Here is a 27,717-nt window from a genome sequence, read left to right as displayed (position 1 = left end):
TTACCATCTTGAATCTCACCACTGAAACTCCTGAGATTACCTCAACCCAACCAAGAATACCCACATATGGGCGAGATTTGCATAAAAGCACAGGCAAGACAGTAGGCATCTCTGCAGTGGTAGTTACTAGCAAAAATTTTGAAAATTGTAAGGAAATCATAAAATGTTATATTTTTTTAAATTTTACAAAATATATTTGTTATTTTCTGAAATCAGAATACCCTGCTGAAGCCGGACAATAATTTTTAATGGCCAAGAGATAGGATATGCAATAGATAGCTGATTTGGGTTCCTCCAAGGCCACGTTCACACGTTCAGTATTTGGTCAGTATTTTACCTCAGTATTTGTAGCCAAAACCAGGACTGGGTGATAAATACAGAAGTGGTGACCTGTTCCTATTATACTTTTCCTCTGATTGTTCTATTCCTAATTTTATCCCCTGCTTTGATGTGGGCTCCAGCGCCGAGCCCACATCAAAGTCGCTACATGTCAGCTATTTTGTACAGCTGACATGTGCCCGCAATAGCAGCGGGTGAAATCGCTATTCACCCGCAGCTATTAACTAGTTATTAGTTATAGCATTTAACCGGCGCTTCCGGCCATCGGGCCGGAAATGAGCGCATCGCTGACCCCATCACATGATCGGAGGTCAGCGATGCGTCTGCATAGTAACCATAGAGGTCCTTGAGACCTCTATGGTTACTGATGCCGGTTTGCTGTGAGCGCCATCCACCATTCCTGCGCTCATAGCAATTCAGGAATTCAGCTACATAGGAGCGATCTGATGATCGCTCCCATGTAGCTGAGCCGATCAAGTTGTGCCAGCTTCTAGCCTCCCAAAAGTAAAAAAAAAAAAAGTTAAAAAAAATATGAAAAATAAAAAAAATATATAAAAGTTTAAATCACCCCCCTTTCGCCCCATTCAAAATAAAACAATAAGAAAAATCAAACGTACACATATTTGGTATTGCCGCATTCAGAATCGTCCGATCTCTCAATTAAAAAAAAAATGATTATCCTGATCGCTAAACGGCTAGCGAGAAGACAATTCGAAACGCCACAGTTACCTTTTTTGGTCGCCGTGACATTGCATTAAAATGCAATAACGGGCGGTTAAAAGAACATATCTGCACCAATATGCTATCGTTAAAAACGTCAGCTCGGCACGCAAAAAATTAGCTCTCACCTGACCCCAGATCATGAAAAATGGAGACGCTACGGGTATTGGAAAATTGCACAATTTTTTTTTTTTTTTTAGCAAAGTTTGGAATTTTTTTTACCACTTAGATAAAAAAGAACCTAGACATGTTAGGTGTCTATGAACTCGTACTGACCTGGAGAATCATAATGGCAGGTCAGTTTTAGCATTTAGTGAACCTAGCAAAAAAGCCAAATAAAAAACAAGTGTGGGATTGCACTTTTTTTGCAATTTCACCGCACTTGGAATTTTTTCCCGTTTTCTAGTACATGACATGCTAAAACCAATGATGTCGTTCAAAAGTGCAACTTGTCCCGCAAAAAACAAGCCCTCACATGGCCATATTGACGGAAAAATAAAAAAGTTATGGCTCTGGGAAGGAGGGGAGCGAGAAACGAGAACGCAAAAAGGAAAAAGGGCAAGGCCGTGAAGGGGTTAATGTCAAATACTGACAAAAAAAACAATCGAAAATCTTTGGAGGGAGCTAAAACTTATTCTCAATGTTGCCTGGCGACAGCCCCGAAACCTGAAATATGCGCAGAAGATCTGTGTGGAGGAGTGGGCCAAAATCCCTGCTGCAGTGTGCGCAAACCTGGTCAAGAACCACAGGAAACGTCTGACCTCTGTAATTGCAGACAAAGGTTTCTGTACCAAATATTAAGTTCTGTTTTTTTGTTGTATCAAATACTTATTTCATGCGATAAAATTCAAATTAATTATGTAGAAATCATACAATGTGATTTTATGAATTTTTTGAAGATTCTGTCTCTCACAGTTGAAGTGTGCCTACGATAAAAATGACAGACCTCTCCATTCTATGTAGATGGGAAAACGTGCCAAATCGGCAGTGTGTCAAATACTTATTTTCCCCACTGTATGTTGATAAAATGTAATTTTTGTGTGAATTTGGTGTTGAAGTTAAACAGGAGATGGTCCAGCACAGAGGACCCCTCCAGGGAATGAGCCGATTGTAGAAAGATTGGGGAGCAAGCTGCCAGTCCTCTGCCAATGTGACATGATATAAGTTATTGACATACCAGAAAAACGTGTACTGGGAAAATCCATAAAGATCCTCATGTAGCTGAAATCTCTGACAATCCCGGCGTCTATGTTTACAGTGTTGGTAATTTATGCATTGCCGGGGAACACTTCTGTGAAGAAATGACATATTCTACTTTCCACGTCGCTCACTCGTGAGTTCTTTTGTCGTAAAACCAGTATTCTTCCTTTGTGGGCTCGTGTGAGGGCTTTTGTCCTCGTTGTACACCTCTCTTTTAAATGCCCAAATACAGAGAAAGATGGATGAATAACACAGCAAGCAGCAAGGACTGCAGACTTACAACTTACAGTACATGCATAATGAAGGTTTTACCGTGGTAGTCGGTTCAGGATGATCATGTGTTTCTTTGTGACTTGTAACATGTCATCACGGGCTAGTGTCAGTTGTCTATCTATCAATTATCTAGCTAGCTAGCTATCTGTCTATAATCTATATATTTATTATTTAACTATCATCTATCTAATCCCCAAAAATCAGAAGCAGCACTGTAATGATCAAGGATTGGTGCAAATTCTAGGATCTTCATCCAAGTCCTCTCAATAGCAGGAAAACCTGGCAGAATTCCAGTAATCCAGTGAAAAGATGTGAATAGTACTTTATTCTCTCATATCATATAAAGATGCAACATAATAATAATAATCTTTATTTTTATATAGCGCTAACATATTCCGCAGCGCTTTACAGTTTTGCACACATTATCATCGCTGTCCCCGATGGGGCTCACAATCTAGAATCCCTATCAGTATGTCTTTGGAATGTGGGAAGAAACTGGAGTACCCGGAGGAAACCCACGCAAACACGGAGAGAACATACAAACTCTTTGCAGATGTTGTCCTTGGTGGGGTTTGAACCCAGGACTCCAGCGCTGCAAGGCTGCAGTGCTAGCCACTGCGCCACCGTGCTGCCCCACATTTCATTTTCACATTGACTTTAAAAAAGTTCCATGTATAACTTAAAGGGAATCTGTCGGCAGGATTTCACTCCCCCCCCCCCCCCAGTTATTGATATCCACATGTAGCTCTTTCGAATACAAATCCAGCAATAGCTTTACATGATCAGTCCATCCCTCCATTTCTGAGAAATCAGCTTTTGAATAGATATGCAGATGAGGCTGAAGAGCTATTTGTAGATCTGAAGCCTCTGTCACTCCAGCTCTAATGTATTGGTGAGGAATAGAGCAGGAGTGACAGAGAATGCAGATCTAGCATAGTCTTTCAGCCTCATTTGCACATCAATTGAAACACTGTTTTCTCTGTAACTGAAAAATAGAATGGTAAGGTAAAGATATTGCTGGACTTGTCTAACAGCTGCTTGTAAGTTAGAGCTACATGTGCATAGAAATAGTTTGGGGGTGAAATTTTGCTGGCAGATTCCCTTTAAATGCTGCATCTATCTGTGTTATGGTAGAATAAAGTACTATTCTCCTTTTTTCACTGGATTACTGTCATGCTTTTACCTAATATCTATTTATCTATCTATCTATTTATCTATCTACAGTTGTGCTCAAAAGTTTACATACCCTCATAGTATTGTTGCTTTCTTGGCCTTTTTTTCAGAGAATATGCATGATAAAACCAAAACTTTTTCTCCACTCATGGTTAGTAGTTAGTGATACGTGAAGCCATTTATTGCATACTACTGTGTTTTCTCTTTTTGAATCATAATGACAACCCAAAACATCCAAATGACCCTGATCAAAAGTTCACATACCCCATTTCTTAATGCCGTGTATTGCCCCCTCTAACATCAATAACAGCTTGAAGTCTTTTGTGGTAGTTGTGGATGAGGTTCTTTATTTTCTCAGATGGTAAAGCTGCCAATTCTTCTTGGCAAAAGCCTCCAGAACCTGTAATTTCCTGGGCTGTCTAGCATGACTGCGCGCTTGAGATCTCCCCAGAGTGGCTCAATGATATTGAGGTCAGGAGACTAAGATGGCCACTCCAGAACCTTCACTTTGTTCTGCTGTAGCTAATGACAGGTCGACTTAGCCTTGTGTTTTGAATCGTTGTCATGTTGGAACGTCCAAGTGCGTCACATGCGCAGCTTCTGGAATGATGAGAGCAAATTTGCCTCCAATATTTGCTGATAACATGCTGAATTCATCTTTCCTTCAACTCTGACCAAGTTATCTGTGCCTTTGTAGCTCTCATATCCCCAAAACATCAGCAATCTACCTCCGTGCTTTGCAGTAGGAATGATGTCCCTTTCATCATAGGCCTTGTTGACATCTCTGCAAATGTAACATTTATGGTTGTTGGTCTCATCACTCCAAATTACTTTGTTCCAGAAGTTTTTAGACTTGTCTCGGTGTTGTTTTGTGTATTGTAGGTGAGATACTTTGTGGCATTTGCACAGTAATGGCTTTCTTCTGGCGACTCGACCAAGCAGCCCATTTTTCTTCAAATTCCTCCTTATTGTGCATCTTGAAACAGCCACACCGCTAGTTTTCAGAGAGTCCAGTATTTCAGCTGATGTTATTTGTGGGTTTTTCTTTGCATCCAGAACTGGCAGTTGTGGACGACATTTTTGTTGGTCTACCTGACTGTGGTTTTGTTTTTACAGAGCCCCTGATTTTCTATATGTTAATCACAGTTTGAATGCTGCTGACTGGCATTATCAATTCCTTGGATATCTTTTTGTATCCCTTTTCTGTTTTATACAGTTCAACTACCTTTTCCCGTAGAACCGTTGACAATTCTTTTACTTTCCCCATGACTCACAATCCAGAAACATCAGTGGCTGAATGAAAGATGCAAGAGTCTGTCTAGATCCCCAAAACTCACTCAGCTTTTATGCACACACACTGATTACAAGCAAACTGGTCACAGGTGAGGATGTTAAGTTTAGTAGCCATTCAAACCCATTTGTGTCAACGTTTGTGCATGTTATCAGGCCAAAATCCCCAGGGTCTGTGAACTTTTGATCAGGGTCATTTGGATGTTTTGGGTTGTCATTATGATTTAAAAAGAGAAAACACAGCTTGGCCTCACCCAACTACTAACCATGAGTGGAGAAAAAGTTTTGGTGTTATCATTCATATTCTCTGAAAGAAGGACAAGAAAGCAAAAATTACAGTTAGGTCCATATATATTTGGACAGAGACAACATTTTTCTAATTTTGGTTATAGACATTACCACAATAAATTTTAAACAAAACATTTCAGATGCAGTTAAAGTTCAGACTTTCAGCTTTCATTTGAGGGTATCCACATTAAAAATGGATGAAGGGTTTAGGAGTTTCAGCTCCTTAACATGTGCCACCCTGTTTTTAAAGGGACCAAAAGTAATTGGACAGATTCAATAATTTTAAATAAAATGTTCATTTCTAGTACTTGGTTGAAAACCCTTTGTTGGCAATGACTGCCTGAAGTCTTGAACTCATGGACATCACCAGACACTGTGTTTCCTTCTTTTTGATGCTCTGCCAGGCCTTCACTGCGGTGGTTTTCAGTTGCTGTTTGTTTGTGAGCCTTTCTGTCTGAAGATTAGTCTTTAACAAGTGAAATGCATGCTCAATTGGGTTGAGATCAGGTGACTGACTTGGCCATTCAAGAATATTCCACTTCTTTGCTTTAATAAACTCCTGGGTTGCTTTGGCTTTATGTTTTGGGTCATTGTCCATCTGTAGTATGAAACGACGACCAATCAGTTTGGCTGCATTTGGCTGGATCTGAGCACACAGTATGGCTCTGAATACATCAGATTTCATTCGGCTGCTTTCCTGTGTCACATCATCCATAACCACTAGTGACCCGGTGCCACTGGCAGCCATGCATGCCCAAGCCATCACACTGCTGGGTTTTACAGATGATGTGGTATGCTTTGGATCATGAGCTGTACCACGCCTTCACCATACTTTTCTCTTTCCATCACTCTGGTAGAGGTTGATCTTGGTTTCATCTGTCCAAAGAATGTTCTTCCAGAACTGTGCTGCCTTTTTTAGATGTTTTTTTAGCAAAGTCCAGTCTAGCCTTTTTATTCTTGATACTTATGAGTGGCTTGCACCGTGCAGTGAACCCTCTGTATTTACTTTCATGCAGTCTTCTCTTTATGGCAGACTTGGATATTGATACGCCGACCTCCTGGAGAGTGTTGTTCACTTGGTTAGCTGTTGTGAAGGGGTTTCCCTTCACCATGGAGATTATTCTGCGATCATCCACCACTGTTGTCTTCCGTGGGTGCCCAGGTCTTTTAGCATTGATGAGTTCACCAGTGCTTTCTTTCTTTCTCAGGATGTACTAAACTGTAGATTTTGCCACTCCTAATATTGCAGCAAATTCTTGGATGGGTTTTTTCTGTTTTTGCAGCTTAACCCCTTTCTGCCATTAGACGTACTATTGCGTCCATGTGGGGTGGGCTTTACTTCCCAAGGACGCAATAGTACGTCATATGCGATCGGCAGCGCTCACGGGGGGAGCACCGCCGATCGCGGCCGGGTGTCAGCTGTTTATCGCAGCTGACATCCGGCACTATGTGCCAGGAGCGGTCACGGACCGCCTCCGGCACATTAACCCCCGGCACACCGCGATCAAAGATGATCGCGATGTGCCGGCGGTACAGGAAAGCACCGCGCAGGTAGGGGGCTCCCTGCGGGCTTCCCTGAGACCCCCGGAGCAACGCGATGTGATCGCGTTGCTGCGAGGGTCTCACCTCCCTCCCTGCTCCCTCCAGCCCCGGATCCAAGATGGCCGCGGATCCGGGTCCTGCAGGGAGGGAGGTGGCTTCACAGAGCCTGCTCAGAGCAGGCACTGTGAAGGCTGCAGCGCTGCATGTCAGATCAGTGATCTGACAGAGTGCTGTGCAAACTGTCAGATCACTGATCTGTGATGTCCCCCCCTGGGACAAAGTAAAAAAGTAAAAAAAAAAAATTTCAAATGTGTAAAAAAAAATATTCCAAACTAATGAAAAAAAAAATAAAAATATTATTCCCATAAATACATTTCTTTATCTAAATAAAAAAAAAAACAATAAAAGTACACATATTTAGTATCGCCGCGTCCGTAACGGCCCGACCTATAAAACTGGCACACTAGTTAACCCCTTCAGTAAACACCGTAAGAAAAAAAAAAAAAAAACGAGGCAAAAAACAACGCTTTATTATCATACTGCCGAACAAAAAGTGGAATAACACGCGATCAAAAAGACAGATATAACTAACCATGGTACCGCTGAAAACGTCATCTTGTCCCGCAAAAAACGAGCCGCCATACAGCATCATCAGCAAAAAAATAAAAAAGTTATAGTCCTGAGAATAAAGCGATGCAAAAATAATTATTTTTTCTATAAAATAGTTTTTATCGTATAAAAGCGCCAAAACATAAAAAAATGATATAAATGAGGTGTCGCTGTAATCGTACTGACCCGAAGAATAAAACTGCTTTATCAATTTTACCAAACGCGGAACGGTATAAACGCCTCCCCCAATAGAAATTCATGAATAGCTGGTTTTTGGTCATTCTGCCTCACAAAAATCGGAATAAAAAGCGATCAAAAAATGTCACGTGCCCGAAAATGTTACCAATAAAAACATCAACTCGTCCCACAAAAAACAAGACCTCACATGACTCTGTGGACCAAAATATAGAAAAATTATAGCTCTCAAAATGTGGTAACGCAAAAAATATTTTTTGCAATAAAAAGCGTCTTTCAGTGTGTGACGGCTGCCAATCATAAAAATCCGCTAAAAAACCCGCTATAAAAGTAAATCAAACCCCCCTTCATCACCCCGTTAGTTAGGGAAAAATTAAAAAAATGTATTTATTTCCATTTTCCCATTAGGGCTAGGGTTAGAGTTAGGGCTAGGGCTAGGGTTAGGGCTAGGGTTAGGGCTAGGGTTAGGGCTAGGGTTAGGGCTAGGGTTAGGGTTAGGGCTAGGGTTAGGGCTAGGGTTAGGGCTAGGGTTAGGGCTAGGGTTAGGGCTAGGGTTAGGGTTAGGGCTAGGGTTAGGGCTAGGGTTAGGGCTAGGGCTAGGGTTAGGATTAGGGTTAGGGCTAGGGTTAGGGCTAGGGCTACAGTTTGGGTTGCGGCTAAAGTTACAGTTAGGGTTTAGATTACATTTACAGTTGGGAATAGGTTTGGGATTAGGGTAAGGGGTGTGTCTGGGTTAGGGGTGTGGTTAGGGTTACTGTTGGGATTAGGGTTAGGGGTGTGTTTGGATTAGGGTTTCAGTTATAATTGGGGGGTTTCCACTGTTTAGGCACATCAGGGGCTCTCCAAACGCGACATGGCGTCCGATCTCAATTCCAGCCAATTCTGCGTTGAAAAAGTAAAACAGTGCTTCTTCCCTTCCGAGCTCTCCCGTGTGCCCAAACAGGGGTTTACCCCAACATATGGGGTATCAGCGTACTCAGGACAAATAGGACAACAACTTTTGGGGTCCAATTTCTCCTGCTACCCTTGGGAAAATACAAAACTCGGGGCTAAAACATATTTTTTGTGGGAAAAAAAAAGATTTTTTATTTTCACGGCTCTGCGTTATAAACTGTAGTGAAACACTTGGGGGTTCAAAGTTCTCACAACACATCTAGATTAGTTCCCTGGGGGGTCTAGTTTCCAATATGGGGTCACTTGTGGGGGGGTTTCTACTGTTTAGGTACATTAGGGGTTCTGCAAACGCAATGTGACGTCTGCAGACCATTCCATCTAAGTCTGCATTCCAAATGGCGCTCCTTCCCTTCCGAGCTCTGCCATGCGCTCAAACGGTGGTTTCCCCCAACATACGGGGTATCAGCGTACTCAGGACAAATTGGACAACAACTTTTGGGGTCGAATTTCTCCTCTTACCCTCGGGAAAATACAAAACTGGGGGCTAAAAAATAATTTTGGGGGGAAAGATTTTTTTTTTTAATTTTCACGGCTCTGCGTTACAAACTGTAGTGAAACACTTGGGGGTTCAAAGCTATCACAACACATCTAGATGAGTTCCTTAGGGGGTATAGTTTCCAAAATGGTGTCACTTGTGGGAGGTTTCTACTGTTTAGGTACATTAGGGGCTCTGCAAATGCAATGTGACACCTGCAGACCATTCCATCTAAGTCCTCATTCCAAATGGAGCTCCTTCCCTTCCGAGCCCTCCCATGCGCCCAAACAGTGGTTCCCCCCCACATATGGGGTATCAGCGCACTCAGGACAAATTGGACAACAAATTGTGGGGTCGAATTTCTCCTGTTACCCTCGGGAAAATACAAAACTGGGGGCTAAAAAATAATTTTTGTGGGAAAAAATTTTTGTTTTATTTTTACGGCTCTCCATTATAAACTTCTGTGAAGCCCTTGGTGGGTCAAAGCGCTCAGCACACATCTAGATAAGTTCCTAAGGGGGTCTACTTTCCAAAATGGTGTCACTTGTGGGGGGTTTCTACTGTTTAGGTACATTAGGGGCTCTGCAAACGCAATGTGACACCTGCAGACCATTCCATCTAAGTCTGCATTCAAATGGCACTCCTTCTCTTCTGAGCCCTCCCATGTGCCCAAACAGTGGTTCCCCCCACATATGGTGTATCATCGCACTCAGGACAAATTGGGCAACAAATTTTGGGGTCCAATTTCTCCTGTTACCCTCAGGAAAATACAAAACTGGGGGCTAAAAAAATAATTTTTGTGGGAAAAAAATTTTGTTTTATTTTTACGGCTCTGCATTATAAACATCTGTGAAGCACTTGGTGGGTCAAAGTGCTCACCACACCTCTAGATAAGTTCCTTAGGGGGTCTACTTTCCAAAATGGTGTCACTTGTGGGGGGTTTCAATGTTTAGGCACATCAGTGGCTCTTCAAACGCAACATGACGTCCCATCTCAATTCCTGTCAATTTTGCATTGAAAAGTCAAACGGCGCTCCTTCCCTTCCGAGCTCTCCCATCCGCCCAAACAGTGGTTTACCCCCACATATGGGCTATCAGCGTACTTAGGACAAATTGTACAACAACTTTTGGGGTCCAATTTCTTCTCTTACCCTTGGGAAAATAAAAAATTGGGGGCGAAAAGATAATTTTTGTGAAAAAATATGATTTTTTATTTTTACGGTTCTACATTATAAACTTCTGTGAAGCACTTGTTGGGTCAAAGTGCTCACCACACCTCTAGATAAGTTCCTTAGGGGGTCTACTTTCCAAAATGGTGTCACTTGTGGGGGGTTTCAATGTTTAGCCACATCAGGGGCTCTCCAAACGAAACATGGCGTCCCATCTCAATTCCAGTCAATTTTGCATTGAAAAGTCAAATGGCACTCCTTCGCTTCCGAGCTCTGCCATGCGCCCAAACAGTGGTTTACCCCCACATGTGGGGTATTGGCATACTCAGGACAAATTGTACAACAATGTTTGGGGTCCATTTTCTCCTGTTACCCTTGGTAAAATAAAACAAATTGGAGCTGAATTAAATTTTTTGTGAAAAAAAGTTAAATGTTCATTTTTATTTAAACATTCAAAAAATTCCTGTGAAGCACCAGAAAGGTTAATAAACTTCTTGAATATGGTTTTGAGCAACTTGAGGGGTGTAGTTTTTAGAATGGTGTCACACTTGGGTATTTTCTATCATATAGACCCCTCAAAATGACTTCAAATGAGATGTGGTCCCTAAAATAAAATGGTGTTGTAGAAATGAGAAATTGCTGGTCAACTTTTAACCCTTATAACTCCCTAACAAAAAAAAATTTTGGTTCCAAAATTGTGCTGATGTAAAGTAGACATGTGGGAAATGTTACTTATTAAGTATTTTGTGTGACATATCTCTGTGATTTAATTGCATAAAAATTCAAAGTTGGAAAATTGCGAAATTTTCATAATTTTCGCCAAATTTCCGTTTTTTTCACAAATAAACGCAGGTACTATCAAATAATTTTTACCATTGTCATGAAGTACAATATGTCACGAGAAAACAATGTCAGAATCACCAGGATCCATTGAAGCGTTCCAGAGTTATAACCTCATAAAGGGACAGTGGTCAGAATTGTAAAAATTGGCCCGGTCATTAACGTGCAAACCACCCTTGGGGGTAAAGGGGTTAAGGATGGCTTGTTTCTAGGGTTGAGTGACCTTTACTTTTATAGGATCGGGTCGGGTTTCACGAAACCCGACTTTTGAAAAAGTCGGGTTGAGTGAAATCGGCCGATCCTATAAAAAAGTCGGGGTCGGGGTCGGCCGAAACTCGAAACCCAATGCAGTGCATTGGGTTTCCATGGTTCCCAGGGTCTGAAGGAGCGGAACCTCTCCTTCAGGCCCTGCGATCCATATTTTAGTGTAAAATAAAGAATTAAAATAAAAAATATCGCAATACTTACCCTCTGACGCGCCCTGGTACTAACCGGGAACCTTCCTTCCTTAGAATCAGCCTTCCAGGACCTTGCAAGGACGTCGCGGTGACGTCGCTGCTTGTGATTGGCCGCGCGGCCGCCCATGTGACCGCTCGTGTGACCAATCACAAGCCGCAGGGCGCGTCCGAGGGTGAGTATATACCTAATAGGAATATACTCACCCTCGGACGCGCCCTGCTTCTTTCCGGCAGCCTTCCTTCCTAAGAATCAGCCCTTCCAGGACCTTCGGTGATGTCGCGGTGACGTCGCGGCTTGTGATAGGTCGCGCGAGCGGTCACATGGGCGGCCACGCGGCCAATCACAAGCCGCGACGTCACCGCGACGTCACCGCAAGGTCCTGGAAGGCTGATTCTAAGGAAGGAAGGTTCCCGGTTAGTGCCAGGGCGCGCCAGAGGGTAAGTATTGCGATATTTTTTATTTTAATTCTTTATTTTACACTTAAATCTGAATTCCGATACCAATTCCCGATATCTTAAACATATCGGGAATCGGTATCGGAATTCCGATTCTAGATTCAAAAGATCGCCGACTTCATGGCTGACCCCACACAGGGGTCGGGTCGGGTTTCATGAAACCCGACCTTGCCAAAAGTCGTCGACTTTTGAAAAATTTCGACCCGTTTTGCTCAACCCTACTTGTTTCACCTGCATGGTGAGCTCCTTTGACCGCATGTTTACTGCACAGTAGTGTTGAGCATTCCGATACCGCAAGTATCGGGTATCGGCCGATACTTGCGGTATCGGAATTCCGATACCGAGTTCCGATACTTTTGTGGTATCGGGAATCGGTATCGGATCCATATTAATGTGTAAAATAAAGAATTAAAATAAAAAATATTGATATGCTCATCTCTCCGGAGGCCCCTGGACATCACCGCTGGTAACCGGCAGCCTTCTTTGTTTAAAATGAGTGCGTTTAGGGACTTCCATGATGTCACGGCTTCTGATTGGTCACATGCCGCTCATGTGACCGCCACGCGACCAATCAGAAGCCGCGACGTCATTCTCAGGTCCTAAACTCCTCATTCTAGGAATTTAGGACCTGAGAATGACGTTGCGGCTTCTGATTGGTCGCGTGGCAGTCACATGAGCGGCACGCGACAAATCAGAAGCCACGACGTCATTCTCAGGTCCTAAACGCGCTCATTTTAAGCAAAGAAGGCTGCCGGTTACCAGTGGTGATGTCCAGGGGCCTCTGGAGAGGTGAGCATATCAATATTTTTTATTTTAATTCTTTATTTTACACATTAATATGGATCCCAGGGCCTGAAGGAGAGTTTCCTCTCCTTCAGACCCTGGGAACCATCAGGATACCTTCCGATACTATCCGATACCGATACTTTCAAGTATCGGACGGTATCGCTCAACACTACTGCACAGCAAGACCTTCCAAATGCAAGCACCACTCCTGAAATCAACTCCAGTCCTTTTATCTGCTTAATTGAAAATGACATAACGAAGGGATTGCACACACCTGTCCATGAAATAGCCTTGGAGTCAATTGTCCAATTACTTTTGGTCCCTTTAAAAACAGGGTGGCACATGTTAAGGAGTTGAAACTCCCAAACCCTTCGTCCAGTTTTAATGTGGATACCCTCAAATGAAAGCTGAAATTCTGAACTTCAACTGCATCTGAATTGTTTTGTTTAAAATTCATTGTGGTAATGTCTATAACCAAAATTAGAAAAATGTTGTCTATGTCCAAATATATATGGACATAACTGTATGCCGGGGTATGTAAACTTTTGAGCACAACTGTATCTGTCTCTCCTATCTAGCTAAGATTGTGACTCCAAAATGTTAATCAAAATATGATTATTTCAGATGTAAAGTAGTAAATTAGTTCATGTTTATGGTACAAATTTTAGGATTAAAAATACCATTGATATGATGTGAAAAAATCCATCTGAGCATTATTCAATGGTCGCTGTTAGGTGTCGAGTTCCTGCCCTGCACAGGGGGGGAATCTCGAGCCATGTCTGCTGCGGTTTCCCATTCTTCTCCAGCCACAGTGAAGCCTACTCAGCGGAGACATCGGTCCCAGTGTCTGGCTCAGCCTGATACTGTGCGAATGGTTACTGTTTCCTTTCCAGGCTCTGCCCTTGTAGCAAGCACTGGTCAGCGGCGAGCAGGCTTTTCTGGGACTAAGTCCTGCTTTTCACAAACTGAGCATGCCCATGGGAGGACCTCTCATTGGAGGTCAGGGGTTACACGCTCAGGCCCTGTTGCAGCTCCTATTGGTCCACCAGGAAGGTCCTGTAGAGCTGCAACTATAAAACGTTCACATGGCCGCACGGCCATGCGCTAGTATCAAATGTGATTGGCTTATGCCAGTGGATACTATACCCCTTTGATAAGGTATTGGAAATAAAAAGTAGCAGCTTTAAAATTGTTTATTAAAAACCTCCCACAGTTTTGTGTACGCAGCTCCTATGTGATTCTATGGTTACAGACTACAAACAAACTCTGCAGGGAGGCATTACTTCCATGTACCCAACTCTCTTCCACTATCTGTTTGTTAAAAAGAAGGGGAATTGTTGGTAGTAAAGTCATATTTGGGAATATCAATCACACGTATGCATTTGTCATTTCACAACACATAAATCTCAGCTTTCCAGTTCTGCCAAAAATAAATATATTTAATTAAATTGCTATACTGTGAATGTTATCTTGAGTTATTGTGTTATATGCACTTTTTACAGTCTGTTCTCTGGAGCCATATACTCCAGGGTATGTCTGCTGACCAATAGTGATGAGTGTAAATGCTCGGATAATGTATCATTCGAGCATGCTTGGGTGTTACCCAGATATCCTGGGTGTGCTCGGGTGTTATCCAGGTATCCTGGGTGTACTTGGGTGTTATCCGAGTATCCTGGGTGTGCTTGGGTGTTATCCAGGTATCCTGGGTGTACTTGGGTGTTATCCGAGTATCCTGGGTGTGCTTGGGTGTTATCCAGGTATCATTGGTGTGCTCGGGTGTTATCCGGTATCCTGGGTGTGCTCGGGTGTTATCCAGGTATCTTGGGTGTGCTTGGGTGTTATCCAGGTATCCAGGGTGTGCTCGGGTGTTATCCGGGTATCCTAGGTGTGCTCGGGTGTTATCCGGTATCCTGGGTGTGCTCGGGTGTTATCCGGGTATCCTGGGTGTGCTCGGGTGTTATCCAGGTATCCTGGGTATGCTTGGGTGTTATCCAGGTATCCGGGGTGTGCTCGGGTGTTATCCGGGTATCCTAGGTGTGCTCGGGTGTTATCCGGTATCCTGGGTGTGCTTGGGTGTTATCCGGGTATCCTAGGTGTGCTCGGGTGTTATCCAGGTATCCGGGGTGTGCTCGGGTGTTATCTGGGTATCCTGGGTGTGCTCGGGTGTTATCCGGTATCCTGGGTGTGCTCGGGTGTTATCCGGGTATCCTGGGTAAGCTCGGGTGTTATCCAGGTATCCTGGGTGTGCTTGGGTGTTATCCAGGTATCCTTGGTTTGCTCGGGTGTTATCCGGATATCCTGGGTGTGCTCGGGTGTTATCCGGGTATCCTAGGTGTGCTCAGGTGTTACCCGGGTATCCTGGGTGTGCTTGGGTGTTATCCAGGTATCCTGGGTGTGCTTGGGTGTTATTCAGGTATCCTGGGTGTGCTCAGGTGTTAGCCAGGTATCCTGGGCGTGCTCGGGTGTTATCCGTGGACCCTGGGCGTGCTCGTATATTGTGTTCGAGTCCCTGCGGCTGCATGATTTGTTTAGTGAATTCTGACATGTGTTGAGGCTGTCTAACATCTGCAAATCATGCAGCCGCGGGGACTTGAACATACCCTAATATACAAGCACACCCAAGATAGTCAGATAACACTCGAGTGTGCTCAGATAAGACGTTATCCGAGAGCGTTCGCTCATCACTCATCAAGATAAATGTGGAAATTGATGTCAACAAGAAGAACTTCTGATGCTCTTATTGGAAGGGGTCCAACGTGGAATACAGATACATTGCTCCATATATCACAATTGTGATATATCAGTAGACAGTTGTATAGCAGCAACGTTTCCACCTTACTGGGTCTTTGGCACAATAAACCTTATTAAGCCTTTAAAGCAAAGTTAAAGAAATGTGCGTCAAACTGAGGGGTAAAACCTATATTTTTCCCACTTACATAAATTTGATTCCGTGGGCACAGAAGCTGTGTTGGCAGGAATATAAGTGGGAGGTGCGCTGGGATTGCTGAAATTGACTCATCATGAGAAATGACAACGTTAGAGAACTAATCTCATCTCCACTGCAGACACATCATGAGTTTTGAGATTGAAGGGACGTCTCTTGCCTTTTTATGATGTATTGTACATCTATGTAGCAAATAATAATAGTTTCATAGTTTTAAGGTTGAAGGTAGACTTTAGTCCATCGAGTTCAACATGTTAGAATAAAAGAGTTATAATAAAACAATGAACTTTTTTATGCTTTGTTTTAATGGCAGAACTAGTGGCCAATATAACGACCGCGGGCACCATAACATATGAACATCAGGCCGATTCAATTTCTTCATTCCAGTATTTCTAATCACAGGGGATATTTGGTGCCCTCATCTCATTTTCATGACTCGATTACATTTTTCACTTTTGTGTTTGCTAACATTTCAGCACAGACGAAGTCCACATCCCTCTGCATGTTCTCAGCAGCCATGATAAAGGTTGTCCTATAAACATATATCCTCTATTCACAATATTGGTGATAAATGTGTGATCACTGGGTATCTGTCTACTAGGATCTCCACCTATCACGAGAATCTGGGGTCTAAAGTCTCCTGTGTGGTTGGAGCTGTAGTGAGCATGTGCGACCCATTCACTGTCTATAGGAGTAGTAGTCGCACATGCTCACTATGATTTCATCCACAGTAGAGTGTGGGTGTTTGGGACCCAAATCAGTGGGGATCTTAGCAACTCAATCCTCAATGATCATACATTTATCATCTTTGCACAGTGTTGATAGGTGATAACTTTTTTCATGGGGCAACCGCTTTAACATAAAGGGGTTTTCCACTTAAAGAAAAGTGTTTTCCAAACATTTGCTGACATATGAAATAACAAATCCAAATAGTACTCATCTTCCCCCTGTCCATCAATGGACCGCGACCATACTATGCTCATCACGTCAACAGTTGACATCACCGCTGCAGCCAATCACTGAACTCAGCAGCTCTGCCGATGTAGATGACACAAGCTGCCAAACTCAATGATTGACTGCAGCAGTGAATTCGTGACATCAACACTGCAGCCAAAACATAGAAAATGAAGCAATGGCAGGGAGCTGACACTGGTTCAGAGGAGGGTGAGTAGTAATAATAATAATAATAATAATTTTTATTTATAAAGCGCCAACATATTCCGCAGCACTTTACAAATTATAGAGGGGACTTGTACAGACAATAGACATTACAGCATAACAGAAATCACAGTTCAAAACAGATACCAGGAGGAATGAGGGCCCTGCTCGCAAGCTTACAAACTATGAGGAAAAGGGGAGACACGAGAGGTGGATGGTAACAATTGCTTTAGTTATTCAGATCGGCCATAGTGTAAGGTTCGGGTGTTCATGTAAAGCTGCATGAACTAGTTACCTGCCTAAGAATGTAGCAGTACAGACACAGAGGGCTATTAACTGCATAAAGTGAATAAGAACATGATGCGAGGAACCTGATTGTTTTTTTTTTTTATAAATAGGCCACACCGGGATCATTAGGTTAATGTGTTGAGGCGGTAGGCCAGTCTGAACAAATGAGTTTTTAGGGCACGCTTAAAACTGTGGGGATTGGGGATTAATCGCATTAACCTAGGTAGTGCATTCCAAAGAATCGGCGCAGCACGTGTAAAGTCTTGGAGACGGGAGTGGGAGGTTCTGATTATTGAGGATGCTAACCTGAGGTCATTAGCGGAGCGGAGGGCACGGGTAGGGTGGTAGACTGATACCAGGGAGGAGATGTAGGGTGGTGCTGAGCCATGGAGTGCTTTGTGGATGAGGGTAGTAGTTTTGTACTGGATTCTGGAGTGGATGGGTAGCCAGTGTAATGACTGGCACAAGGAAGAGGCATCGGTGTAACGGTTGGTGAGGAATATGATCCTGGCAGCAGCATTCAGGACAGATTGGAGCGGGGAGAGTTTGGTAAGAGGGAGGCCGATTAGTAGAGAGTTACAATAGTCCAGACGAGAATGAATAAGTGAAACAGTAAGCGTTTTTGCAGAGTCGAAAGTAAGAAAAGGGCGAATTCTAGAAATGTTTTTGAGATGCAGATAAGAAGAGGGAGCCAGTGATCGGATGTGGGGGGTGAATGAAAGGTCAGAATCAAGTATGACCCCAAGGCAGCGGGCATGTTGCTTTGGAGTAATGGTGGAACCGCACACAGAGATGGCAATGTCAGGCAAAGGTAGGCTAGTAGAGGGAGAGAACACGAGGAGTTCAGTTTTTGACAGGTTTAGTTTCAGATAGAGGGAGGACATGATGTTAGAGACAGCGGTAAGACAATCAGTAAGTAGTATGTAGCTTTGTTATTTTAATTGACCGTAAACGTTTGGTGATCACTTTTCTAAAACTAGAAACAATTTTATAATAATGAGCGGAGTATTGTGATTTAAAGAGACCCTCCTCTCATTAGCCCCTTTAGCGGCCATAGAGGTATTCCTTCCTATAATTGGACATATTCTCCCTAAAAGACACAGTCGGCTTCTTCTGTGTATACTGTAGTCCTAGTGCTCTGTTCATGCTTCAGGACCTGGGCCCGGTCTGTGGGCACTGTGGATATATAGCCTCTGACATATTTTTCATGCCTTTGTAATTATTGTCTGATTTCGGTAACAGTAAAAACTGATATTCATAAATATTCACAGCATTTAGAGAGTAAATCTCTGTTTTCATACAACTTCAATGTATGTTTACCTATACTTCAGCACTTGGAACTTGAATCCGAAAATTCTTCCCACTCATTTACATGCATATGCCAGCTTTATGGACGCAATTAATTTCCTCCGGTCTGATTTACAGCTTCCCAAGTGTGCTTAGAATTTAAGCATTGGTTTCCACGTAGTGAAGGACAGAAAAGGTACAATCAAAACCGAAAATTCTACAGCAATCCTCGATTCATAAACCTTCATTAGTTGCCAGATCTTCATCAGGAAATACAATTTGAGGCACTCCATGTGCACAATTATAAAACGAAAATGTTAATAGAAACTCTAAAAAAAAAAAAATGAAAAAATAACTGTGTCGGGAAAAAGCTGATATAAAGATTTAGGAAACTAAAACGATATAGAAAATAATTGGGAGTGTTTATGGGGCAACCTCCTGAAGTATATTTGCTCACCTGTTTCCTTAGTATTTTTAGATCAGATTTGGAAAAGCCACGCACATGCAAGCTACCTCTCCCATTCATTTTCTGTCTGCTTGAAGGGGAATTGAGCTCTATTTGTGCAATCGATATGTAGGGTATCATTTGTATCACAGAAGCACAACATAAAAATCACAAAAAGCACACTAGTACCAATGTTACACACCTGTCCCAGGTGTCCACGGTTCCACACCCTTCCCCTGGGTCCACTGCCCTCTGGTGTGCTCCATGTCAGGTTGTGCAGGTTGCTCGGCATGGATCAATGACATTATCTCTCTAGATCTATTTAAGGCCCATTGACACACACACATCAGCGTCCTGGGATTTTGACTCTTGTGTTTCTTGTTTGATGTGCTCCATTATCTGTACTACTGTGTTTCAACTTGCATCCATCCCAGCTAAGTTTCACTCCTTCCATCCGTTTGCTCCTGAGTTTCAAGCTATTCCTAGTCCTTGTGACTCCACGTGTCCCCTGGAAGCTGCAGTAATGCCAGGGGTCCGTGTGCCGTGGATCTGCCAGACCAAAGGCTTGGCAGATCCACCTCACTTGGTGAGCCCTTACAAGCAATTGATGGGAGTCTGTTGATTTTCCCCATGGTATCTAAACACTCTTAGATCTTCGTAAAGTATTTGGGGCAAGAAAAAGACAATCAACTACATGGGTCTCCTTATCCTAAAAGGTCTGTTGCTCCTCCTGTAATAACGCATAATTATGAAGCAATTGGCCAGTACTGTAAAGTCCAGAATATGCATTAGATGGCTGTCAGCCAACTGTTATGACATGCTCTCTTCATTACTATCTTACCAGTTTTGCTTCTTAAGAATAATACATTTGTATTGCAATGCCATATTGTAGATGTCTATGCCTCCCTAAAACACAGCACTAGGGAATCGGTGTGCAGATGTACTGGCTCTGTAATTAGATGCTACAGTAAGTACACAGAATTTTTTCATGCAGATTTTTAAGCGAATTCGCTGGGGTCCCCAACTTGGGGCTCAAGAAGTACATGTGGCTCGTGGATCCCTGTTGTGTGGCTCTCAGCTCTCTGTCAGCCTGGTACATTAGTGCCAGGTCTAGCAAACCGCTATGAAGAGCAGATTTCCAGACAATGGATTATGTGATTAAACCTACATAGATATCATGAGCAAGACAGTAAATAGGCCATAAATTACACATGAAGCTAGAAAAACAGAAAAAATAGGTGCAAGGCAAACGATATGTTAAAAAGTATTAAATATATTTTAACAATAAACTTGGAATGAATATACAAGACACAAGATTCTAGACTGATGGGAAATTATCATACCAAAACTATGCCCTTCAGAGTATGTACAGTCAATAGGGCACATATAACACAGGAATTACATACAAGGTATATACAACCCAGTGTAATCTGAATGCTATTGACCTATACCAATGTTAAAGAGGCATCATCATGAGATAGAGTAGTATGAGTATACATTAAAGACAATAATCAAAGATGTCACAAACAGTATAAATCCATAAGTATGGTGTATAAAGTAAGGCACAGTGGCACGTGTAATACAAGATCTCACCCCTTGACGAAGATAGATGCGAAACGCGTGTGTTCTTTAAGGACTGGTGAAATCTTTTATTATACATGCCCTATTAACTGTACGTACTCTGAAGAGCATACTTATATGATATGATATTTTACCATCAGACTAGAATCTTGTGTCCTGTATGTTCATCCCAATTTTATTATTATTAAAATGAAATTTATATGTTTTAACATATCCTTTGTCTTGCACCTTTTCCTGTCAGTTTTTTTTTACTTTGTGATTAGTTTTCCACAGAAGAGCAGATCTGCATGAGCACATACAGGTGTTGGTATAGGATGTTACTTTGAGTGGGAAGAGGTGCCCAAAGTTGGATGTGATAGTAGTGAGTGCTTGATGTGAAAATGCCAAAGGTAGGTAAGGTGGGACCCCATGAATCCAGGCATCCTGCCTAGGTGTGATTTCTGTGTGGAACTTTTGGCATTCATTGTACCTGTTATGGGGGCGCTGGGTGTTACTACAATTGGGGGGGAGGGAGAGCAGGAGCTGGATGACGCTATTCGAGGTGGTTCTAGATGTGGCTCTTCACCCTTTATCATAGATGAATGTGGCTCTCAAGGAAACAAAGTTTGGTGGACCACTGATCTAAGGGTATATGCAGACATGTTTTCTCAGGTGGGGAAACCTCCTAATTTTTTGAGAAGAAGCTGCCTGCATTTTTTTTCCTGAGGCGTAATTTTAGCATTTTTTTGGTGGTCTCCTGATTATAGATGAGCAAACCCGAAATTAAAAGTTTGAGGTCCATAATGGACAGATAGTGTCAAGTGCTAAATGTCAAACACGGACTTTTTCCGAACATCCATTGTTCGTTGCAATGTTTAAAGTTCCAGGAAAAGTCCAAAGAGAGAGAAATGGTGTTCAGGGTCTGCTTCAAGTTTGGGTACAGTTCTGGTACCCGACCTGAACTTTGGAACAAAGTTTTAGTTGGGTACCAGAACCTGAACGTCCACAGGTCCATTCATCCCTACTTCTGATATTATTGGTGACATTTTTGGGTCATCTTTTTCATTGGTGTTTTCTGGTATTCTTTTTTCCCCCCATTCAGCTGCTAATGTATTTATCAAACAAAAAGGCTGGTGAAACTCTCAAAAAGATGTCCGGGCTTCTTCTCGTCATAGTTTGAGCCTTACCATTGACTTGCTTAGCAAGCTTTGGAATATCTTTAGAGCGAAAAAATGACTGAAGAATGGTCGGGTCACTTCTTTTAGCCTCTTGGCCATCTTTGGAAATCGGAAGGGGTTAGAAGATGCTCAAAAGACTGAACATATGAACAACAAGTCGTTTTAATATAGAAATGAGAATGCTCATTCTTTTTTGTGTTTATTTAAAGTTTTCTCTGGCAAGTTTTGCAATTGACCTACCTTAAAAAAAAACAAAAACGTGTGCATACCCTACGGAACAACTATTCGCTAACAAAAAAGTTAATTTTGCAAAACTGTAAAGGGGTCGTTCTTCCAAAGGTGAATGCTGCGCCCAATGATCCATTGCCGTACACGATCTGCTGTAGTAAGAAAGGAGTATTACTTCGTATCCATTAGGATGCAATAAATATTTTATATTTATGTTCATTTTTATGTTAGTTTTCTTTCATATTTTTCTCCATCTCCTATTTATTACTCTTTTCGGATTTACAAGTCTTGCCCACAGTGCGTGAACATTGAGTACCATAAGTGGTGATGTTTCTACGCAGGTTATTTTCCTGTTCTGATTGCAGAGAACGCTATCCCTCCATTATAATGAGCGCTTCGTCCTGCTGATGTTGCACATTTTATCTACTTTTACCGGGTTCAACTAATTAAACTCGAAATCAATGGAGGAATTAATGGTGGAATAAAATCATTGCTGAGGGCAAGTCTAGGAAGAAATCTGTCGAACATTGCTCGACCATACGCTGTTGGACTACAAGTATCAGCATGGTTCGGTAAACACAGTGCTGTTATTTTTAGTTTCTGGAAGAACTACGCTCTTTGGGTTGCCTTATCTAACCCATGGTAATCATTAGAGGTAATAGCCATGAGCCAGACGCGGAGAGCTTCAGCTACAGATGTTCCACAATCCCTAAAGGAAAAATGTAAGTTTTGTGTGGACTCTCCTAGAATGTCAACTATGAAACCATGGCACAAGAGGAGAGCCGGGATGTTTTATGGGCATTTATATGTCTATAAATTCTAGCCTTACCTTACATTTAGAGATCTCTCTGGGTTTTTGTTGTCTTTGTTTATGTGAGCTATTTATCAATGAAATCCTTTGCAGCAGAGTTGTCTGGCTTGTGCCATTCAGAGGTAATTGAGCCAGGAAGGCATTGCGGAAGAAAAATCCTCTGACACATTCAGTACCAAGGAGATTTACAAGGTTACATGATATTTAACCAGCGCCCAGGACGCGTGATCTGTGAGTGACCTTGGCAGTTAAGTCATGATGGCACCTCAGGGTTTTTTTTCACTTGGTACAAAAAGAAGTGATGAAGTTTTTACAACCTATAGGGTCATTCATTCTATCTGTGGATGAAAAATACAAAATACTCAAGGACAAATCATACACAAATCAAACCACTAAGAAGTGGTGTTAGTTCTATATATTTGTGGACAATTGCTGATTTATGAGGTCTTAAAGCACTACTCTAAGTGCCCACATTCAGTATTTGCAGCAGATTTTTTAGCCGCAAAAAAACAGTGTTGCAGGAAAAAAGCACATTTTTGCCGCATTTTTTGTTGCATTTTCTCAATGCAGGGAAAAAAACAAAGAATGCTCTAGAATTGTTAATTCACAGATAATAATAAAGTTTAAAAAAACGGAGAAGTCAGGGGAGGTGACAAACCCTCTTTAAGATCAACTCGTCTTACTTGTTTGACTAGCCTATATATATAATTGTCTAAGGGGAACTTCTGTCTGTCTGTCTTACTGTCTGTCTGTCTGTAACGGAAATCCGGCGTCGCCAATGCGACAGGCACAGTCCGGCCGAAAATTAGTCCCTCTCTACTTCCGTCCAGTCAGTGCCTGGTGCCCGCTCCATACTCCCCTCCAGTCAGCACTGACACAGGGTTAATTGGCAGCGTTATCAGACCGCGTAATGCAGCGGGTAACGCTCTCCGTTAACGCTGCTATTAACCTTGTGTGACCAACTTTTTACTATTGATGCTGCCTATGCAGCATCAATAATAAAAAGTTCTAATGTTAAAAATAATAATAAAAAAACCCTGCTATTCTCACCTTCCGTCGTCCGCCGATGCGCACGCGGCTGCCGCCAGCTTCCGTTCCCTGAAATGCATTGCGAAATTACCCAGAAGACTTAGCGGTCTCGCGAGACAGCTAAGTCATCTGGGTAATTTTGCAATGCATCGCTTGGAACGGAAGCTGGCGGCAGCAGCGCACGCATCAGGACAGCTTCACTGGACGCAGACGGGTGAGTATATAACTATTTTTTATTTTAATAATTTTTTTTAACAGGGATATGGTGCCCACACTGCTATATACTACATGGGCTGTGTTATATACTGTGTGGCTGCTATATACTACATGGCCAGTGTTATATACTGCATGGGCTGTGTAATATACTATGTGGGCTGTGTTATATACTGCGTGGGCTGTGCTATATATTACGTGGGCTGTGTTATATACTGTGTGGCTGCTATATACTATGTGGGCAGTGTTATATACTATGTGGGCTGTGTTATATACTGCAAGGCCACTGTTATACACTGCGTGGCCTGTATTATATACTGCGTGGCCTGTGTTATATACTATGTGGGCTGTTTTATATACTGCGTGGCTGCTATATACTACGTGGGCAGTGTTATATACTATGTGGGCTGTGTTATATACTACGTGGCCACTGTTATATACTGCGTGGCCTGTATTATATACTGCGTGTCCTGTGTTATATACTATGGGGGCTGTGTTATATACTACATGTGCAGTTTTATATACTACGTGGGCAGTGTTATATACTGATTGGCTGTGTTATATACTGCATGGGCTGTGTTATATACTGCGTGGGCTGTGTTATATACTGCGTGGCCACTGTTATATACTGCGTGGCCTGTATTATATACTGCGTGGGCTGTGTTATATACTGCGTGGCCACTGTTATATACTGCGTGACCTGTATTATATACTTCATGGCCTGTGTTATATACTGCGTGGCCTGTGTTATATACTGCATGGGCTGTGTTATATACTGCGTGGGCTGTGTTAAATACTACGTGACTGTGTTATAGACTGCGTGTCTGCTATACACTACATGGCTCCTATGTACTACGTGACCTGTGCTATATACTATGTGGCTGCTATATACATACATACATACATACGCTAGAATACCCAATGCGTTAGAATCGGGCCACCATCTAGTGATAAATAATTCTCATATGGTGCAGATGATCAGCAGCCAGAATAATGCCATATATAATGGTATTGATCTCATCACTATTTTAATCCATGTTGTAAAGTCAAGCTAAAAATGATAACTTCCATATCATTTCAATGAATGAATGAAGCTACTTTTCTCTACTAGTGGACGTCAAAATGGCTCACTTGCCTTCATCGAATTTGATCTCCACGGTCTAGGAAGCAATACATGCCGAGTAATTTCTTATTAGTTATTGAAAATTACTGAAATAATCTCCAAAGTGACAAACAGACTATTTACAAAAGTTAAATGTATTTATTCAAGTGCCTGACAATGTCAGCCGTGGGGCTTGTGCACATAGACAGTCACCACCCAAAGTGTTTGCTGCTTCTAGAGCAGTAGCCAGAGGCTGTCTACCCGCACAGAAAAGAATTAGTGATGGTACTGGCTATCTGTTACTCAATAGGGATCAATTAATCCTTTTAGTGCCTACAGCAGTGGCTTAGAAACCAAACAATCATTGGGAAGATAGGATCCCGCTATTCCACACTGGCCCTCCCTGATGTATAAACGGTAAGCACGCACATTCCTGAACTCAATGGTTTATTTCAGGTTATTATAACTTTATGATAGTGACTGTCTAAGCACAGAAATAATTTATCATGATTAAGAATTAAAACTCTAATAATGACGACTCCTCTAACAGTTAGCTTAGAAAGACCTCCTTGACATTTCTATAGAAGATATGTCTCAAGGAAAGGGTAAACCTCATAACATTTTTTTTTACATTTCAGCTCCCATGCCATATGTTTTGTAATATGTGTCTTATAATATACATCTCTGGCAAAAATTAAGAGACCGCTGCAAAATTTTCAGTTTGTCTGATTTTTCTCTTTATAGGTATATTTTTGAGTAAAATTTAAATTGTTCATTTATTCTATAAACTTCTGATAACATCTCTGAATTTCCAAGCAATAAATTTTGTATTTATTTTCTGAAAAGGAGAGATGGTCAAAATAAAAAAAAAATTAAAAACAGTGCTTTCAGACCACAAATAATGCAAAGAAAGCGAGTTTATGATCATTTAGAAACAACAATACTAATGTTTTAACTCAGGAAGAGTTCAGAAATCAATATTTTGTGGAATAACTATCATTTTTAATCACAGCTTTCATGCGTCTTGGCATGCTTTCCACCAGTCTTTCACACTGCTTCTGGCACAAAAATGTAAGCAGTTCTTCTTTGTTTGATGGCTTGTGACTATCCATCATCCTCTTGATTACATTCCAGAGGTTTTCAATGGGATTCAGGTCTGGAGATTGTGCTGAAAATGACAGGGTTTTGATGTGGTGGTCACTTAATTATTGCCAGAGCTGCATGTGTAAAGAGCACCATAAAAATCATGGAGGTCAGCTCATAACTGTACAATCTTAATCTGGTATTGTAGGGACACGTACATATGCTAACTTAACAAGTCCTACTTATTAATGCCTTATGCACATGATATCATGGCTCAGTACAAGTCCTAGGTGTAATATTACTCCCAGAGATATAACTTTCTGTGGTGGTTTAGAGAATCCAAGTTTTTCTGTGCAGTTTCTGCTTATTTGAAGGCCTCACTAATTGGACAAACCCTTCTCGATCTGAATGTTTGCCGCCGATAAAATGAAAAAGCTTATACTCAACTCCCATGCCGCGCCATACCAGCGGTGTCGGCACTCGCATTCTCGGGTCTTTCAAGCGGTTGTTGCGACACATGAGCCTTGCATCCAATCAGCACTGGTGTCACTGTCCCTGCATTCGGACAAATCGAACATCAAGAGGAAGTCAGAGATCAGCCCCAGCCTTGGCTTCCTGTCAGTGTTTGATTTGTCCGAAGGTGGTGACGGTAACATCAGCACTGATTGGGTCCAGGGCTCATGTGTCCTAACAACCTCACGTGAGCCCCGGGAATGCAAGTGCCGACACCGCTGAAACAACGTTGGCACGGCAGGTGAGCATAAGTGTTTGTATCTTCTCGGCACCAAACATTCAAATTGAGAAGGGGTTTACATTGCACAATTATCATGGATGAATGTTCCTAGGAGTGCTCGTTTCCTGATAATCGTGTAAAACATAATGCTACAAATGAGCAAATTCTTTTGGGGGAAATGATCTTTTGGCTTGCAGAAAAGGTCATCGTTCTCAGCAGCACATTATGCTGCCGAGAACAGTGACAGTCTATACTCACAGAAAGATCTATTGCTGATTATTCTGTGCACATCATAAGTGCGGTTGGCTTGTAGAAGCAGACTATTAAATGACCATCGATTGGCGAATACTGCGTGATTGCTTCGAGTTACAGGACACACAAGCCGTGTACAAGAAGTTTGCGGGAGAGGATTGGACAACAGCAGCTTCATCAGCACTGAAAACAGCATTGACTGAAAGAGCGAGGCTGCCGGGAGGAATAAAGCTCATTTCCTTCCAGCAGCGAGACTCTCAGTGCCGCAGCAAAATGGTGTCAGAACATTATTGACTTGCAGATTAATCTAATCTCTGCAGGTTGATAGCGTTCAGAAAATGTGAAAACGTATTATAAATATCTCAGCAGCACCTCTCATAATCTCTTTTTTCCTCTTTTCATTTTTTATCTTTGTACATCAGAGAAGCCCAGCTTCTTCCTCCTCCTCTTCCCCGTCCCGGTTAGGGTTGTAAGACAATTGGTTGCAGCAGAAACCTCTCCCCTTTGCCTTGTTTAGTCTGCAGCATGACAAAAGATTGCTAACCCCTAACCACATTAATAAACGGTCTTCAGTCTGCCACCAGTGAAAGGTGAAACTGATCAGCAGATTAACCCCTTTTTTTCTGCAGACTTTCTACAA

General features: G+C 42.2%; 1 protein-coding gene across 25 annotated transcripts in view; it reads left to right on the top strand.

The window, feature by feature from the left end:
- MYT1L (myelin transcription factor 1 like) overlaps positions 1-27,717 on the top strand; it is a 770,605-nt gene that overhangs the window by 256,555 nt on the left and 486,333 nt on the right. The window lies entirely within an intron of this gene.

This window comes from Ranitomeya imitator, chromosome 5 (assembly GCF_032444005.1).
Source record: "Ranitomeya imitator isolate aRanImi1 chromosome 5, aRanImi1.pri, whole genome shotgun sequence".
NCBI classification, from domain to species: Eukaryota; Metazoa; Chordata; class Amphibia; order Anura; family Dendrobatidae; genus Ranitomeya; species Ranitomeya imitator.
This window is presented reverse-complemented; position numbering and strand designations above follow the sequence as displayed.